Below are 18823 nucleotides of genomic sequence, written 5' to 3'. Positions count from 1 at the left end.
TTTGGCTATTCAGGGTCTTTTGTGTCTCCATACAAATTTTAAGATTTTTTGTTCTAGTTCTGTAAAAAATGCCATTGGTAATTTGATAGGAACTGCATTGAATCTGTAGATTGCTTTGGGTAGTAGAGTCATTTTCACAATGTTGATTCTTCCAATCCAAGAACATAGTGTATTTCTCCATCTGTTTGTATCATCTTTAATTTCTTTCATCAGTGTCTTATAGTTTTCTGCATACAGGTTTTTTGTCTCCCTAAGTAGGTTTACTCCCAGGCATTTTATTCTTTTTGTTGCAATGGTAAATGGGAGTGTTTCCTTAATTTCTCTTTCAGATTTTTCATCATTAGTGTATAGGAATGCAAGAGATTTCTGTGCATTAATTTTGCATCCTACAACTTTACCAAATTCACTGATTAGCTCTAGTAGTTTTCCGGTGGCATTTTTAGGATTCTCTATGTATAGTATCATGTCATCTGCAGACAGTGACAGATTTACTTCATCTTTTCCAATTTGGATTCTTTTATTTCTTTTTCTTCGCTGATTGCCGTGGCTAGGACTTCCAAAGCTATGTTGAATAATAGTGGTGACAGTGGACATCTTTGTCTTGTTTCTGATCTTAGAGGAAATGTTTTCAGTTTTTCACCATTGAGAATGATGTTTGCAGTGGGTTTGTCGTATATGGCCTTTAATGTGTTGAGGTATGTTCCCTCTATGCCCACTTTCTGGAGAGTTTTTATCATAAATGGGTGTTGAATTTTGTCAAAAGCTTTTTCTGCATCTCTTGAGATGATCATATGGTTTTTCCTCTTAAGTTTGTTAATATGGTGTATCACATTGATTGATTTGCATATATTGAAGAATCCTTGCATCCCTGGGATAAATCCCACTTGATCGTGGTGTATGATCCTTTTACTGCATTGTTGGATTCTGTTTGCTAGTATTTTGTTGAGGATTTTTGCATCTATATTCATCAGTGATATTGGTCTCTAATTTTCTGTTTTTGTAGTATCTTTGTCTGGTTTGGTATCAGGGTGATGGTGGCCTCATAGAATGAGTTTGGGAGTGTTCCTTCCTCTGCAATTTTTTGCAAGATTTTGAGCAGCATCGGTTTTAGCTCTTCTCTAAATGTTTGATAGAATTCTCCTGTGAAGCCATCTAGTTCTGGACTTTTGTTTGTTGGAAGATTTTTAATCACAGTTTGAATTTCATTACTTGTGATTGGTCTGTTCATATTTTCTATTTCTTCCTGGTTCAGTCTTGGAAGGTTATACCTTTCTAAGAATTTGTCCATTTCTTCCAGGTTGTCCATTTTATTGGCATAGGGTTGCTTGTAGTAGTATCTTAGGATGCTTTGTATTTCTGTGGTGTCTGTTGTAACTTCGCCTTTTTCATTTCTAAATTTATTGATTTGAGTCCTCTCCCTCTTTTTCTTGATGAGTCTGGCTAAAGGTTCATCCATTTTGTTTATCTCCTCAAAGAACCAGCTTTCAGTTTTATTGATCTTTGCTATTATTTTCTGTTTCTATTACATTTATTTCTTCTCTGATCTTTATGATTTCTTTCCTTCTACTAACTTTGGGTTTTGTTTGTTCTTCTTTCTGTAGGTCCTTTAGGTGTAAGGTTAGATTATTTATTTGAGATTTTTCTTGTTTCTTGAGGTAGGCTCGTATTGCTATAAACTTCCCTCTTAGCACTGCTTTTGCTAGATCCCAGAGGTTTTGGATCATCATATTTTCATTGTCATTTGTCTCTAGTTATTTTTTGATTTACTCTTTGATTTCTTCAGTGATCTCTTGGTTATTTACTAACATATTGTTTAGCCTCCATGTATCTGTGGGTTTTTTTCCCTGTAATTGATTTCTAATCTCATAGCATTGTGGTCAGAAAAGATGCTTGATATGATTTCAATTTTCTTAAAATTACTGAGGCTTGATTTGTGACCAATGATGTGATCTATCCTGGAGAATGTTCCATGTGCAGTTGAGAAGAAAGTGTAATCTGCTGTTTTTGGATGGAATGTCCTATAAATATCAATTAAATCTCTCTGGTCTGTTGTGTCATTTAAAGCTTGTGTTTCCTTATTAATTTTCTGTTTGGATGATCTGTCCATTGGTGTAAGTGAGGTGTTAAAGTCCACCACTATCACTGTGTTACTGTCAATTTCCTCTTTTATAGCTGTTAGCAGTTGCCTTATGTATTGAGGTGCTCCTATGTTGGGTGCATAAATATTTATATTTGGTATATATTCTGCTTGGATTGGTCCCTTGATCATTATGTAGTCCTTCTTTGTCTCTTGTAATAGTCTTTATTTTAAAGTCTATTTTATCTGGTATGAGTATTGCTACTCCAGCTTTCTTTTGATTTCCATTTGCATGGAATGTCTTTTTCCATCCCCTGACTTTCAGTCTAGGTCTGAAGTGTGTCTCTTGTAGACAGCATATATATGGATCTTGTTTTTGTATCCATTCAACAAGCCTGTGTCTTTTGGTTGGAGCATTTAATCCATTCACGTTTAAGGTAATTATCGATATGTATGGTCCTGTTACCATTTTCTTAATTGTTATGGGTTTGTTTTTGTAGGTCCTTTTCTTCTCTTGTGTTTCCACTTAGAGAAGTTCCTTTACCATTTGTTATAGAGCTGGTTTGGTGGTGCTGAATTCTCTTAGCTTTTGCTTGTCTGTAAAGGTTTTAATTTCTCCATGAAATCTGAATGAGATCCTTGCTGGGTAGTGTAATCTTGGTTGTAGGTTCTTCCCTTTCATCACTTTAAATATATCATGCTACTCCCTTCTGGCTTGTAGAGTTTCTGCTGAGAAATCAGCTCTTAACCTTATGGAAGTTCTCTTGTATGTTATTTGTCGTTTTTCTCTTGTTGCTTTCAATAATTTTTCTTTGTCTTTAATTTTTGTCAATTTGATTACTATATGTCTCGGCATGTTACTCCTTGGTTTTATTCTGCCTGGGACTGTCTGCACTTCCTGAACTTGGGTAGCTATTTCCTTTCTCATGATAGGGAAGTTTTCGACTATAATCTCTTCAAATATTTTCTTGTGTCCTTTCTCTCTCTCTGCTCCTTCTGGGACCCCTATAATGCAAATGTTGTTGCGTTCGATGTTGTCCCAGAGGTCTCTTAGGCTGTCTTCATTTTTTTTCATTCTTTTTTCTTTATTCTTATCCACGGCAGTGAATTCCACCATTCTGTCTTCCAGGTCACTTATCTGTTCTTCTGCCTCAGTTATTCTGCTATTGATTCCTTCTAGTCTATTTTTCATTTCAGTTATAGTATTGTTCATCTCTGTTTGTGTGTTCTTTAATTCTTCTAGGTGTTTGTTCTTTAATTCTTCCAGGTCTTTGTTAAACATTTTTTGCATCTTCTCGATCTTTGCCTCTGTTCTTTTTCCGAGGTCCTGCATCATCTTCACTATCATTATTCTGAATTCTTTCTCTGGAAGCCTTCCTATCTCCACTTCATTTAGTTGTTTTTCTGGGGTTATATCTTGTTCCTTCATCTGGTACATAGCCCTCTGCCTTTTCATGTTTTCTGTCTTTCTGTGAATGTGGTTTTTGTTCCACAGGCTGCAGAACTGTAGTTCTTCTTGCTTCTGCTGTCTGCCCTCTGGTGGATGAGGCTATGTAATAGGCTTGTGCATGTTTCCTGATGGGTGGGACTGGTGGTGGGTAGAGCTGGGTGTTGCTCTGGTGGGCAGAGCTCAGTAAAACTTTAATCTGTTTGTCTGCTGATGGGTGTGCCTGGGTTACCTCGCTGTTGGTTTTTTGGCCTGAGGTTACCCAACACTGGAGCCTACCCGGCTCTTTGGTGGGGTTAATGGCGGACTCTGGGAGGGCTCATGCTAAGGAGTATTTCCCAGAATTTCTGCTGCCAGTGTGCTTGTCCTCACGGTGAGCCACAGCCACCCCCGCCTCTGCAGGAGACCCTCCTACACTAGCAGGTAGGTCTGGTTCAGTCTCCTATGGGGTCACTGCTCCTTCCCCTGGGTCCCAATGCACACACTACTTTGTGTGTGGCCTCCAAGAGTGGAGTCTCTGTTTCCCCCAGTCCTGTCAAAGTCCTGCAATCAAATCCCGTTAGCCTTCAAAGTCTGATTCTCTAGGAATTCCTCTTCTTTTTGCTGGACCCCCAGGTTGGGAAGCCTGATGTGGGGCTCAGAACCTTCACTCCAGTGGGTGGACTTCTGTGGTATAAGTGTTCTCCAGTTTGTGAGTCACCCACCCAGCAGTTATGGGATTTGATTTTATTGTGATTGTGCCCCTCCTACCGTCTCATTGTGGCTTCTCCTTTGTCTTTGGATGTGGGGTATCTTTTTTGGTGAGTTCCAGTGTCTTCCTGTTGATGACTGTTCAGCAGTTAGTTGTGATTCCAGTGCTCTCCCAAGAGGGAGTTAGCGCACGTCCTTCTACTCTGCCATCTTGAACCAATCTCCTCCTTTTTTCTTTTGAGGTAACATTTACATACAATGAGATATACAATTCTCCAGTGTACCATTGGGTGAGTTTTGACACACTTTGCACCTGTGTATCCCAAACCCCTATCAATATATAGAACGTTATCATCAACACAGAAATTTTCTTCACATATGTTGCTTTTAACTGTGCTGTACAGCTTCCTTAACTGAACCAGCAACTCCACTGAAAGGTAGACATCAATGATTCTAACTGGGAGGATGTGTTGAGATTGCTTTTTCTTCATTGACTGATGCTCTGGGAGTGAACCAGGTGGCACTTAACAGGATTTGGTCCTCAGGTCCCTTTACTTTGATAAATTTCACCTGGAAGCACTTCTTCTCCTTTCAAGCAAACATTTGTGAAAGTTTGCCAGTTGGTTATGGCTATTAACTTTATCAGTTTAAACTGAAGTGAAACAATGAATAATTTGTTTTATTTTACTGTAATTTAATGTCAGTAATGTATAAGGGCCTGCTCTTTTCAGCAGGGACTCTTTCATCTGTGTTTTTTTTAAAGTAAAAGTAATGCTGCTAAAGATAAAACGTTCCCAGTTTGGACGTCAAAGTGAACTCTAGTCAGTTCCTTGAAACTCAGATCAGGGCTAAGGGTTGAAATATACATAGGACACCCAAAGGAGTGTGTGTGCCTGAGTAGGATCTAAATGAGAAACCTGAAGGTCCTTTGCCCTATTTGAAAGAGGCCTATTGGAACAGATAAGCAGGGTTACCTCCTTGAAACCCAGGCTTCGAGTAATTTGGTATGTAGTAAGAGTCAGGCTATTCTATGATCTGGGGATTGTGAAAGGCATTTAGGCTGAACTGGCAGAGATATTGATGGGCCTACCAAACATGCCTGTGGCTTTGGTCCTTTTGGTTAATAGTACTGTTGCTGGTGGGCAATGGGATCATCACCTCTAGGACTTCTGATCCAGGAATTTTCACAATTTAGAGTTTATCAGAATCACCCTGAGGGATTGAAACACAAATGGCTGGGGCCCACCCTCAGAGTTCATGATTCAGTACACCTACAGTGGGTTCGGAATATTGGCATTTTTAACAAGCTCCCAGGAGACCCTGGTGCTGCTGGTTCAGGGACCACACTTTGAGGACCTCTGCTTGAATGAATGAATGAATAGGATCTCTTGTACAAGACTGCATTATTCCCCTCTGTAACCTTATGCTATTGTTTATAGTTGGACACAATAAATAGGAACAGGCACACCCTACACTACACTACCGTATAGGGTGTGCTTGTTCCTACTAAGTTTTAGAATTGGCAGGGGATACTGGAGAAGACATACACATTACTTCTTTCTCCAACCTCCACAGCAGGGATTTCAGTTTGTACTGGGCTTATTATGACCCTGGCTTCTTCACACTCCTAACTGATCTTGCTGCAGACAAGGAAAGAACCCAGGCCTTAAACCACATGGCACAGTTTTCACTCCCTCCTGTGTTGGGACCCTTAGAAAGAGATAATATGTGGCTACGGAGACCATACGTACCAGATTTCATAGGACAGCTCTGATTTCACATATTATATCCTTTTGTCCCCATAAATATAATTGGCAGACCATGTCCTGCTCTGGGTTCAAAAAATATTGTTCCCATATGCATGGCTTAGGTGCCCTGGGGAGCCAAAAGCAAGTCTTCCCCTTCTTTCTTGAGATTATGGCGGCCCGGGCATAAAGCTTGGCTCATAGAAAGGGCTAAAGAATTGGGGTAAATCTAAACATCTGAGATCAGCAACAAGCTGCTTGTTGCTCTTTTTTTGACAAGCGTCTCTCAGTGATCCCTGTTACAGATCCTTGAATGTTATGAATATGAGATTCTGAGTGCTGAGAGGGACTGAATTGGACCTCTGGCTGCCTCTCTCTCCTCCTTCCCCCGCCCTCTGGAAGGACCACACAGAAATAGCCCAGACAGAAGAGCCACTCCAAAGAAGGAAATTCCACATCCTTCATTGACCAACCACTCAGTCTAATATTTACCTACTTTCTCTGGCAGGAAGTTCTTCCTTCTTGCTAACATCAGTCCCTCTCATTGTGATTTCAGTTTCTCTTCCCTTGTTCTGCTTACAATCAAAATTGAGAACAGCTGGTCCTCACCCTGTACATTCTTTATGGCTTAAAAGTCATTAAACCATCCTTTCTGGGCCCAGGTTTAACCATCCTTGGAGCTCCTTTATCCTTCCTGCATGTGTCTGACTTGCCAACCGTTTAATCATCTTTGCCATGGGGAAGCAGCTTAGGCAGTTTGGACCAACAGTGCAGCAAAGCCTAAAGCTTTATGACTTGTGCTAATGGCCATGCTAAATGTTTAGTAGAGACTATTTTCGAGCACACAATTGTGAACAATTTAAAGTGGACTGTACATGGAACCCATTTCCTCTCCCAGCTCCCCCAACAGGGCCTCCCCTTAGCAGCTGAAATGAGTTAGTGGCAATCAGCACAGAGTAGGAATCCTGTGGTTTCTGCCCTTCCCTCCTGCTGGTTCTATGGCAGCTAGTCTCTTAAAATAAGCTTTCTCCTTAGTATGGCCAGTAAATGTGACTTTGGAATCAGTTGGGCAAAGGGTCTAGGAATCACATTAGCCAAAGAGCAGGAGGTGCTAGTGCCGAAGCTCCATGTGAGGTTTAGGAGAGGCTGGGGGGACAGAGGTGAACAGGGATCTGTGAGAGAGATTGGATCTGGAATGTTTGCTATCTACCGGATGATTGCACCTCAGAGTTGGGCATGCCTTTTTTTGCAAGTTTGTGGAGGACTTGTCTGGCCTCTGTTTGTGTACTTGGCCTTTGTCCACTGCACCAACTCTGTGAAAGTGATGCCAGATCTGTGGCAGAATCCCAGCCTCAGGGCCAGTTTGGTTCTTAAAGAGAGGAGGGTAACTTGCCACATGAAACGACTCTCTTTGTCAGGGGGGTTACATGCCTTCGGTGGGATGCATTACTGAGCTGTTCATGTGCTGTTTTAGGTCACGCTGTAGGGTGGGTTCAGGGCCTCTGCTGATCAGAATGAAATAGATCTAGCTGATGGCGCTGCACAGGAAAAGCATAGGGCCAACTGATACTTGTCCTGTTCTCATCCTCTCACTCTTGGCCCCTCCTTTTTAATAAAACCTTAAAAGCTCTCCTTTTCATAAATGCTAGCCAGGCAGTTTGTCTCAGCAAAGCTATAGGAGCAGTTAATATACCCAGCCATAAAGAAGGAAGAGAAAGTGACAGAGAAAAAAAAAAAAGAAGTTGGCATTTGTATGAGGGTGTCATTGAAGGCTTCATCACAGATACACTAAAGACTTAGGAACAGAAATTGTCTTGGGGTGGGGGTGGAGAGAACAGCTTGATTGAAGCATTAGCTGCCTTGGCACTGAGCCAAGGCAAATTGCCAGAGAACCATTAAACTCTTTGTAATTCCATATAATTCACAGCAGCCACAGGTAATCTGAATCAGACCTGACAAAACTTCCCTATCACTTATTATCCATTAGTGCTGAATGCATACTACAGATATTTAAACTTTTTAAAACTCATATCATGACGGCCATATTTTCTAAAACCCAAATCAGGAATCCTGGCTTCACAAAGGATTTTTTTCAGACTTGTGAATATGTTTATATGAAAAACCTCACAAAAGTATAAACACTAAATCATACTTAGTTAAACACTGAACAAATGGCCTTTAAGGAGGGAACTATAGTCACATGAAATTGGGTCAGGGCTAACTTACATTCAAACATTGGTGAGGGTCCCATACACACACCTTTTTAGGGGTCTGAGGGAATTGGTTAACTAAGCAGTAAATCAAATTAGAATTTGGTTTATGCCCATCGTCTGGATTTGCTCTTAAAATTTCCAGGGATGGTAGACTGAAAGAGCCTGTTGTAATTTCTGTACACAGGAAGGTGGAGTAGATGTTACTTTGAATTCCCAGATGCTGGGAGCAGTTAAATCTCTCAGTGTTCACGTCTGTTTGTGAGGGCTTGTGTGTGTTTTAAATTAACTTCCTAAGGCTGGAAATGTTACAAACTAAGCAGAATCATATATGGATACAAGGTATTGTTGCCATGCACCTAAATTTACTTAAAAGTTTCATTCCTCCCACCAAATTAAGAGTCTAGCATTCACCTCTGGGTACTCACCAAGAAGAGGAGATGGTACTGATGAAGCTATTGCAGGACAGGAATAAAGATGTAGACATAGAGAATGGACTTGAGGACATGGGGTGGGAGGGGGAAGCTGGGGCGAAGTGAGAGTAGCATCTACATATATACACTACCGAATGTAAAACAGTTAGCTAGTGGGAAGCAGTAGCATAGCACAGGGAGATCAGCTCGGTGCTTTGTGACCACCTAGAGGGGTGGGATAGGAAGGGTGGGAGGGAGGCTCAAGAGGGAGGGGATATGGGGACATATGTATGCATATGGCTGATTCACTTTGGTGTACAACAGAAACTAACACAGTATTGTGAAGCAATTATACTCCAATAAAGATCTATTTAAAAAAGAAAAAGAGGAGATGTTTAGCTCAAAGGATAATAATTCTGAGCCAATAATAACAATGCTTTTTAAAAGGCTTGGAAACCTAAAGTGCCTCTTTAACCAGAACTCTGCGTTTCTAGTTAAGGATCATGACTAGCAATATACCCATGGAGAACAAAACTGCTTTGTCACAAAACCTTGCAGAAGAAAATATCTGAAGCCTAACAGATTCTCTATCTTGGGCAAGTCACGTAACATCCCTGAACCTCAGCTACATGATCGGAAAAGTGAAAATAATGTTATTTGTCCAGAATCAGGCAAATGAGTGGGGTGATATCCTGAGGTCCCTTCTAATTCTAATTTCAACAGTTATTGAGCAAATACTATGTACTCAATACAGACGTTTGTTTTCCTAGGTCCAGTGATAGAACTGTAAAAAGACATTGTCTGACTATCTCTCCCACTATAATGCAAGTATCCTGACAGAAAGTAAACACATATAGGAATAAATAAAATAATGCAAAATGATAAATTCTGTGAAGAAAATAAAACAAGGTAACGTGATGGAGAATGATGGGGATTGGGGTGGGGGAAACAAAGAAGGAATCTACTTGATATTGGTGGTCAGGAAAGGCCTCTCTGAGGAGGTGGCATTTGAGCTGATAACTGAATGATGAAAGGAGCTACATAAAGATCTAAGAAAGAATGTTCTCAACCGAGAGAACAGCAAATGCAAAGGTCCTGAGGTGAGGATTGGCTTGACCTCTCTGAAGAACAGAAATTTTGGTATGACTGCAGTACATGTAGGAAACGAGACCAGAAAGGCAGACATAGCCAGATTGTGTAGGGCTTCTAATCTGCTGCTATTTACACTGTAAGAATCATTCCTTGGTCTCTCTGATTCAATTAGTAAACATAAGTGCCAGATGTTAATGATAGGGCTGCTTGATATTTACCCATAAGAAACCCAGGAAGAGGCACTGGTGGAGGGGGGTGGATGTGGGGGTTAAAACAGAGAATGAAAGCTCAAATTCTTGGGGGAGAGAGAGGTGGGGATGGAAGAGTGAGTGTGTACAGAAGGGAAATGGTTAGGGAGGGCTGGAGAAAGCTTGGAGGGAGGAGGAAAAGCACCAGAGCGACCTTGGCTATGAGAAACACCCTCAGTGCCTAGGTTTGTGGAGTCCACTGTCAGAAGGGTCAACCATTATAGGGGAAGGGGCAGGGCTCTGCCTTTGTGTTTAAAATCTTAAGTGGGGGAGTGAGTAGGGCAGGAGGCAAAAGTTTGGTTATTTCTTTTCATTGAGCCTTAACCTGAAAAGCAAACCTGCTAATCAGGAGAAAGGCTTCTGTACTGCTTTACCCTTGTTGATTCCTCAGACCTTGAACTCAAATGCCCATTATTTCCTCCTTATTTTCTTCCCCAACAAATCCTGGCATTGCAAAGGGAAATGCGCTCTGATGTAAGAGTCCCTATCCAACACTAACACACGAACAATTGAGTACATTTTCTCTCCCTTTAGGTTTTTTCATTTGTGGAAACTCAGTTTTGTTTTCTGTTATTGACGCATCTCACTGAGCGGAAAAGAGATGGTATGTCACTTCTCAGCCACCACGTGAACAGGACAGTAGCTTGGAACACAAGAGTATGGGTGGCTTACTTGTTCCCAGATTTGCAGCACTGTGTGAAAACAGTGGCAAGTGTGCCGGTTTAATTTAAAATTGGATCTGTCCTAGGGTCAGTAAGGAATGGTACTGTTATTCCCTTTGCAACATGTATATATACCTTGGTAGGTTATTTCTGTGGGAGTTGTTTGCTTTGGTAGCAGTTATGCAGAAGGATGAGAGGAAATTAAATGCCTCTTTTCCCCCCTCTTTATCTAATACTGTTCCAAGGGCTAAGTGAAGACCAAAGATTCAAATCACTGCTGGGGGAAGGGGACCTGGGCAGAGGCAAACAATGTTCTGGGAGCAGAATGCAGGGGCCCAGCTGTGGGGAATAGGAAGCAAGCCCCCCATTGCCCCCCACCCTGCTGCAACCCCTTGGTCCACATCTGGTAGAGGGCACACGGGTGCCTAGGAAGCTGGACAAGTGGGTTCCAGGCGGTAGAGCTGGCCTAGTGGTTTCCAGAGGCAGCCTTTTGTCCCTTCCCTGAAGGATGTTAGTCCTTTGGTCTTTTTCTAGTCAGAAATGACTAATGTGGGGTATGTGCACTCTTTAGAAACTATCTTTAGCTTTTTGCATAATGGGTTATAAATAAATGGCTTCAGGGAACCAGAAATGAGTTATTGAGTGAACTTGGCTATGGGATGGTTCAGATTCTAGATAGTTAATCACATTCTCTTGGGCTGGAAGGCTGTATCTAACACATTCACATTCAGCTGGAAAGTTAAAAAGACACTTTTGATCAACTTGAAGAATAGTTTTAACATCAAAAATAGGTTGGTACTAGAGAAAGAAAGATTATATTAATCCAAGAAGAATAATTTCCATCTCTGTGTAGTAATCTGGTGATAAAAGTAACACCCGCTTTTATTTTTAATTTGGGCATTTCTTACAAACATTCATGCACAGTTCATAAATGCCAATATGTTAATGTGTCCTATTTACAGTGTTTTTATATTAGGTGGTATATAAAAGACTGTTTTGTCTTTTCAGCCCCCTGGGCTCAGCAGCTAGATCTGCATACTGTACTCTCTTAATGCTGGGTGGCATCATGGACTTTCTGGTTTGTTTTAGACTTACGTTTTAACCCTATACAAGGGAGCTTATATCATGGTTGTATACAGTGAACTCTTGCTGGTAACCACTTCTAGAAGTCAGGAGCAAAGTCCTTAACATGCTACCATATCCTTTTGTTAAAGTTTCTTCAACCCCGGTCCTCCCTGAACTCTCTCTACCACATCAGCTTTGCAAGGTTCTTTGCTCACTTGTACCACTGAAATTCATAGCTTATTAGACAGCTAAGAAGCATAGGTAATCCAGTAGGAAGCAGTAAAGATACCTGAATAAGAGATTGTTGCCTCTGTGACAATGGCCTGACCTAAAGTTCTGCTTCTCAGAGTGGGTAGCAGGAACCCTAGGGACCATGACAAAGAGAAGTATCTGGGAGAGACAGGAGGAACAGAAGTGGATGGCTCCAAGATTAGATGAGGGATTGATTCCAGTTTTATGATATGTCAAGATAGAAACTGGCTGGTGATTTAAAAAAACACTTTTCATCTTTACCAGTTGGCAGGTAAGGAAAACAAAATGTTTGTCTTCATTTTTATTTCCTACATAAATCATCCACCTTATTGGAAGGGTGGGTGTGGGAAGAAGAGCAGATGAATACTGTCGCAAAGCCCAGTGGAACAGTGGGCAAATTCACAAATTATAGGCCTATTGTAAAGACTTACCCTTTAAGTGAGATGTTTTTGCCTTGATTAAAGCTATGAGTATGTGAAAATAGTGCCCAATCCTTGGGCCCTACCTCAGAAATATAATCTGTATAGTGTAGAGTTCTTAATTTTTAAAATTCTTTCTTAAATTAAGGAATGTTTTATATATATATATTTTTATACATATATATAAAAAACACATATCTCAGTGAATTTTTTTTTTTTTGCGGTATGCGGGCCTCTCACTGCTGTGGCCCCTCCCGTTGCGGAGCACAGGCTCCGGATGCGCAGGCCCAGCGGCCATGGCTCACGGGCCCAGCCGCTCCGCGGCATGTGGGATCCTCCCTGACCGGGGCACGAACCCGTGTCCCCTGCATTGGCAGGCGGACTCTCAACCACTGCACCACCAGGGAAGCCATCAGTGAATTTTTAGATGTGTATATTTCCATGTAATCAGTTCCCAGATTAACATGTAAAACATTTCCAGCACCCCTGAAAGTTATGCTCATGTGCCTTCACAGTCAGTACACCCTTTCAAGGTAACTACTAGTCTGAGTTTTATCACCATAGATGAGTTTTGTCTGTTCTTGTCCTTTAAATAAAATGGAATCATACAGTATGTATTGTTTTAGTCTGGTCTCTTTCACTCAGTGTAATATTTTGATAGGCATCCATTTCGTTGCATGTATCAGTAGTTTGTTCTTTCTTTATTTTTATGAAGTGTGCTACTTTGTGTGTAGGTATGTCTTGATGGATTATTCCTAGTTTTTGTCTATTGTGAATAAAGCTGCTATTAATAATCAAGTCCTTTTTTTGGTGGACACATATGCTACTTTCTCTTGGGGATACTTAGGTGTGGAATTTCTAGGTGCTAGATTAGGTACACAGATTTCCAAAGTGGTTGTACAATTTTACACTCCCACCAGAAATGTGGAGTTCATATTGCTGTACATACCTTTTTAGTGAAGTTCCTGTTCAAGTCTTTTGCCAATTGGTTGTGTTTTTCTAATTGATTTGTATTTCTTTTTATATTCTGAATGTAAGTCCTCTGTCAGATATACGTATTATGAATATGTTTCCAATCTGTGGCTTGGCTTTTCACTTTTTCAGTGACATTTTAAATGAACTTATTTTTTAATTTGATGAACTCCAATATAACACTATATCTTTTATGATTATTGCTTTTTGTATCCTTCCCATAAAACTTTGCCCACCTCAAGGTCATAAAAATATTCTCCTATGTTTTCTTCTGAAAGCTTTATGGTTTTAGCCCTCTCATTGAAGTCTATGATCTGGCCAAAAAATTTTTAGTAAAAATTTATATCAGTAAAAATGTTTTGAGCATGTTTCCCCAATATACATAATTTTGTTTATGGATGATACAATCTACCACCACCAATATTAAACACTAATAAAGCTTGGTTTTTAAAAAATTAGATAAATATAAACAGAACTTCCATTATCACCCTTTCCAGTAGATCATTTGTGCATAGCCTGGGATATATAAATCCACCCTGGAGACTACTGTTCTAAACCACCAAAGGCTAAATAACATTTTTGACAAACACTGATAACATTAATGTCAGCAAAAGACTTCAGTGTTAACAAATGGCTAGAGTTGACAAAGTGTGAAGAGGACCCCAATGAGCATATTTGCTGATAATGTAAGAAACTCTGAGTTTGCTCTTGCACAGTGGTGTTTGTTCTCCCTTGCCTGACTTACGGAGACAGCAAGACTGATCTGACTTGGTAGGAGCAAAGACAGACTTGCTTTTGGTCGCTGATGTAGGGTACAGTGCTCTTGACTCCCTATCCCTTTTCTCATTACCAAGTTCCTAGAGCTGAGCTTGGCTCTGGACTGACTTTTTGGCAAAGATACTTAGAATTTGACTTGGGGTAATCCCCGGGGAAATTTAATGATTTGGAGCTTAGAGAGCTTTCCTTGTGAGGATTAGTAAAATAGATGGTAATTAAGCAGCTGGGGAGGAAGGAGCTGTCTGTAAGGATAGGTCATACTGTGGGGCACAGCATAGCTCCCTTGGTCCAAGGTCAAGAGAGCCGATGGGCGTGATCCACAGAACTGAACATTCTGGGGCAGCCCCTTGTAGGATCCTTAGCTGGTAAGGTAAAGAATATCTTTTCCTTTGGTGTCCACCTCCTCAGTCTAGTTCCATATAGGACTTACTATTTAGAACCATGCCTACTTACATCTTTTTAATTGGGTGATGTTTTTGAATTCTCATTTATTTGAGAGAGGTTTTTGTTTTCCGTTTTTCCTTTTGGGAAGCTGGGGTAAGGTAGAGAAGATGAAATTAGGAACAGCAATTTCTTATTTTTCAAATCTAGACTACTTTGGAATTTGGGAGGGATTTTAAAGGGAGAAAGTTGCTAAAAGAAACAAGTTAGGGCAGGCAGTTTGTCTGCAACCCAGGATCAGACCGTTGAAAGTCATGGCAAAGAAAGAGATCACAGAGGTTTCAAAGCCTGTATCTCCCTTGTCCAGGTCACTCTGATTGATCTCTCCTAGCATGATCAGATTCTAAGGGCTACCAATGGGGTAAGAGAGGGCAGATCAGAAACAGCCCCCAACTTGTGGTCTGTTCAAGTCAAACTAAGTTTCAGAATAAGCACAGACTTTATTATTTGATGATCCTACTTCCTAATAGTTAAACTTCTCAAAGACAGATTATCTCCATCTCTAAATTTTCTCTCTATTGATTCCCCAGAAAAGGCCAAATTGCTGAATTGGTGTCTGGAGTGTTAATAAAAACTTGAAAATCTTTCAAAAAGTGATAAAAAGACATTCAGAGGATATACTTATTTTTAAAAAGCAATATAACTATTGTATTCTAGGTGGACCTTTTCCATTTATGTAGTAAAAAAAATCAATTCATACAATTAACTATGTTATTTGCCTTCTTAGACAATGGACACGCTGGTGGAGGTAAGAGAACAGGCGGGTACAGTGGTCCCTAGGTATCCGTGAGAGATTGGTTCTAGGACCCCCACGTGGATACCAAAATCCATGGAAGCTCAGGTACCTTACAGGTGGTCCCCCCATGCATGGGATTTTGCATCTGTGGATTCAGCCAACCAGATGAACCCGTGGAATGCCGGAACATCCTGCGGAACATGCGCCGTGGCATAATTTGGCCAGAAGCTCCTAGAACTGGCCAACAAAGTTTCAGTTAATGCCTAGTTTTTCCAATAAATTTCTTGTAGCAAGCAGAGGTATTCACAATCATGCCATTGACTTTTAATACTGCTCTTACACTATTGTAATAAGCATTCAATACTTGCTGGTTATTGTTGCAGATGGTATGTCTCCTGCTGATGCATTTTTCCCCCAAGGTAAACCTGGCTTAACTTTTCTTTCCTTCACTTTCTCATATTTCCTAGTTTAGTCAAGAGACCCAAGCAGGTATCTGCTAGTATCTTTTATTTAGTATAAAAGCTACTAGAAAGCCAGTAAGTACTGTTAGGTCCATTTTCCTTTGCCTTTACTCTCAAGCGGCCAATTTGTCACTTTGTTGACAGTTATTAGAGCACTTCATGCTTCATAGAAGATCCATCAAAAATTTCCAATTCATCAGCTCATTAGCACAAAATGGGGCTTCAGGAATCTCTTTCTCTGTGTCCCAACTGTGCTTTTATAAGTGTTCAAACCTTGATGGACCACTCTGAAACAATGGATAAAGACCACAGGGAAATGAGAGATGGATGTTGATTAGTTTCGAAGGAGTGAAACATAGGTGAAGGCAAAGCACAGTGGGATTATCTGTGTCAGCAGAATGGTAATGCATGACTTTGCTAACTGTACACAGGTCACTGAATGTCAGAGCTCCACAGGTCGTCAGAGACCATCTAGTCAGACCCCCATGTTTTACCAGTAAGGGTGAAAGAGGCCAAAAGAGGGGAAAGGGACTTGTCCAAGGTCAGTCAGCTCTTCCCAACTTTCCAGGCAACAGCTGGCTTTTGGCTATATGACCTTTATGCAATCAATTTTCAATTACTTGGACCACTCACTGCTAGCCCAGCAATCACTTGGATAATCCAAAATGACACATAAGTTAACCATCGTTTACATTGGGCTTTGTAGTGTGTGTTTATACTGACATTCCAATGCGTCTGGGTCCAATCTGAGAACTCACAACACTTCAAATGAAACAAGAAAGCCACCCTGAAGGGCTGATTCAGGAAGAGCTGGAAAGTTGACCAGCCTTACTGAATGGACAGCATCAAATGATGCTATACAGCCCTCTCAAGAAGGACATGTTATTCTCAACATGTTTGTTGATTAACACCTCTTCTGTGCCCCAGCCAGAGTTACGAGTGGCACAGTGGGAAGGGAAAAAAAACCTTTTATAGGAGAATATACATATTGTTTCCCCTCCCTTCCTTCTTCCCTTCCCCTCCCCACCCTTCTTCCTTTCCCCTCCCCTCCCCTCCCCTCCCTTCCCTTCCCTTTCCTTTTCATTCCTTTTCCTTGCTAGAAAAATGAACAGCTGCTTTATCTTCTATATAAACAAATAATGTGGTTGAGCCGTCGACCTGGAGAACTGGCTGTCAGGATGCCAAACAATAAATGGAAGACATGCTGGATCCCAGGAATCTAGAGGTGGAGGGGGGGGAGGAGGAAGACCTGTGAGCAATACTTTTTAAAAGAGTCCAAAAGTTAGGAGGAATAAGAAGGAATCTGTTGTATAGCTCAGTAAATGCCCTGGGTTTGGGAAAGGGCTAGTTTGGGGTATAGTCCAAGAGCTCTTCAGCCAAATGGAGTTTCATTTCCTGATCTGGACCTGTCTGTACTTTGGGATTTGGTGCCATAATTTGCTGGTTTGTTGTCTGCGAACCCTCAAACTTGTGCTAAAATGGAGTTATTATTATTCATGTTCTGAAGGTGATGCTGCTGGTGACTGAGAAAGGACATGGAACAGAAAAAGGGGCATGGAACAGAAAAAGGGGCATGGACAATTGGCTTGAGGCTATAGTCCAAGAAAGAGTCCCTGCAAGGATTCAGATAGTGGCAAACAAAGTGGCAGTAGGGAATGCAAAATGCCTGATCTTTTGCTGCAGCCATAATTAAGCATTTTAGTTTAAAAGGTACCCCTCTTTCATTTTCTGGTCTAGAATAAACAAATCTTATTGATGTAACAAAGTGCTTAATTAACCTGAGGTGGTACTTAATATCAATACATATTGAAGGAAAGACTTGCCACGGTTAACAGTAATATTAACTGTTGGGCTTTGTAGTGTGTGTTTATACTGACATTCCAATGCGTCTGGGTCCAATCTGAGAACTCACAACACTTCAAATGAAACAAGAAAGCCACCCTGAAGGGCTGATTCAGGAAGAGCTGGAAAGTTGACCAGCCTTACTGAATGGACAGCATCAAATGATGCTATACAGCTCAATTAATAATTGAGTTATATGAATTTAAAAATGGGTAGAGTGAATTAAGACTAATGTACATCAACAGGAAATATCTATTAACATTCATTAGTTAGACTCTTGTTTGTGGTTCTTTGTTAGCCTATGGAAGCCCTTTCAAATGGCTGATGATGCCTGTTGAAAGTCCTGCCTGATGCTGAGGGCCTTCCATGGATGCCAAAGGAATGAATCATTCAAACAGAACTTCTGAAATTCAAGTACAGCACTTTGCTTCTTCTTTTTCTTTTGGTAGCAGTGACTGTGAAGTAATAATGATAATGACAATGGAAATAGGGGTGTGATCCTACTTAATTTGCTGAGAGTTGTTCCCCATTTACCAATATTGGCTTGTTTTGTCTTGAGTGGTGGCCCAGGTATTGGAACAAAGGTATATATATATTCAATGTCACTTGGCTAACCTAAGATTTGTCAGACAAAGGTTAATTAAAAAAAATTGTTGGGTTAGCAGCAATAAATTTAATAACAGTCTGTGATTTAACTCAGAATTTCAATTTATTTGATGGGATTTTTAAAATCCTGAATTAACATATTTTTCTGAACTCAGGAGGTCTCATCTGCCAAATTGCACATGAGCTGGCCAACCTAAAGCTCAGCAATATTCTAACTTACATGGTGTGGGGATAGATTGGAGGGATGCTATAAAGGACTGAAAGAAAGATTGGAACAAGAGTAGAAGTAAATGTAAAAACACCTGCAGCAAAGACCAGCCCTTAGTTGCGCCATTTAGAACCTGCCTTTCCCTAAGAATTGTATGGTTTAATCATCCTCAAATCTTTTGCTTCTGAGAGAAACAAACAAACACCTCTTCCTGATTCCATTAGTGGGTTGGACCTTTTTTCACCTGTCCATCTCCATGGACATATGAACTTTAGATGGTAACCCACCCCTGAATCTGGGAGCTATGTGTACTTTGTTCATTTCTGTATCTCTAGCACTAAGCACGTTGTCCCCTGCATACTAGAAATTAACCAAAATCTTGAGGATGGATTAATGGATGGATGAGATGACTCCTACCACCATGGATGGAATTGATGTTCCAATAGGTGGAACTCACCTT

At 40.7% G+C, this 18823-nt stretch overlaps 1 protein-coding gene across 1 annotated transcript in view; it reads left to right on the top strand.

The window, feature by feature from the left end:
• SHROOM4 (shroom family member 4) overlaps nucleotides 1-18823 on the top strand; it is a 210625-nt gene that overhangs the window by 85776 nt on the left and 106026 nt on the right. The gene's annotated exons all lie outside the window — the stretch shown is intronic.

The sequence above is a fragment of the Phocoena phocoena genome, chromosome X (genome assembly GCF_963924675.1).
Source record: "Phocoena phocoena chromosome X, mPhoPho1.1, whole genome shotgun sequence".
NCBI lineage: Eukaryota > Metazoa > Chordata > Mammalia > Artiodactyla > Phocoenidae > Phocoena > Phocoena phocoena.
This window is presented reverse-complemented; position numbering and strand designations above follow the sequence as displayed.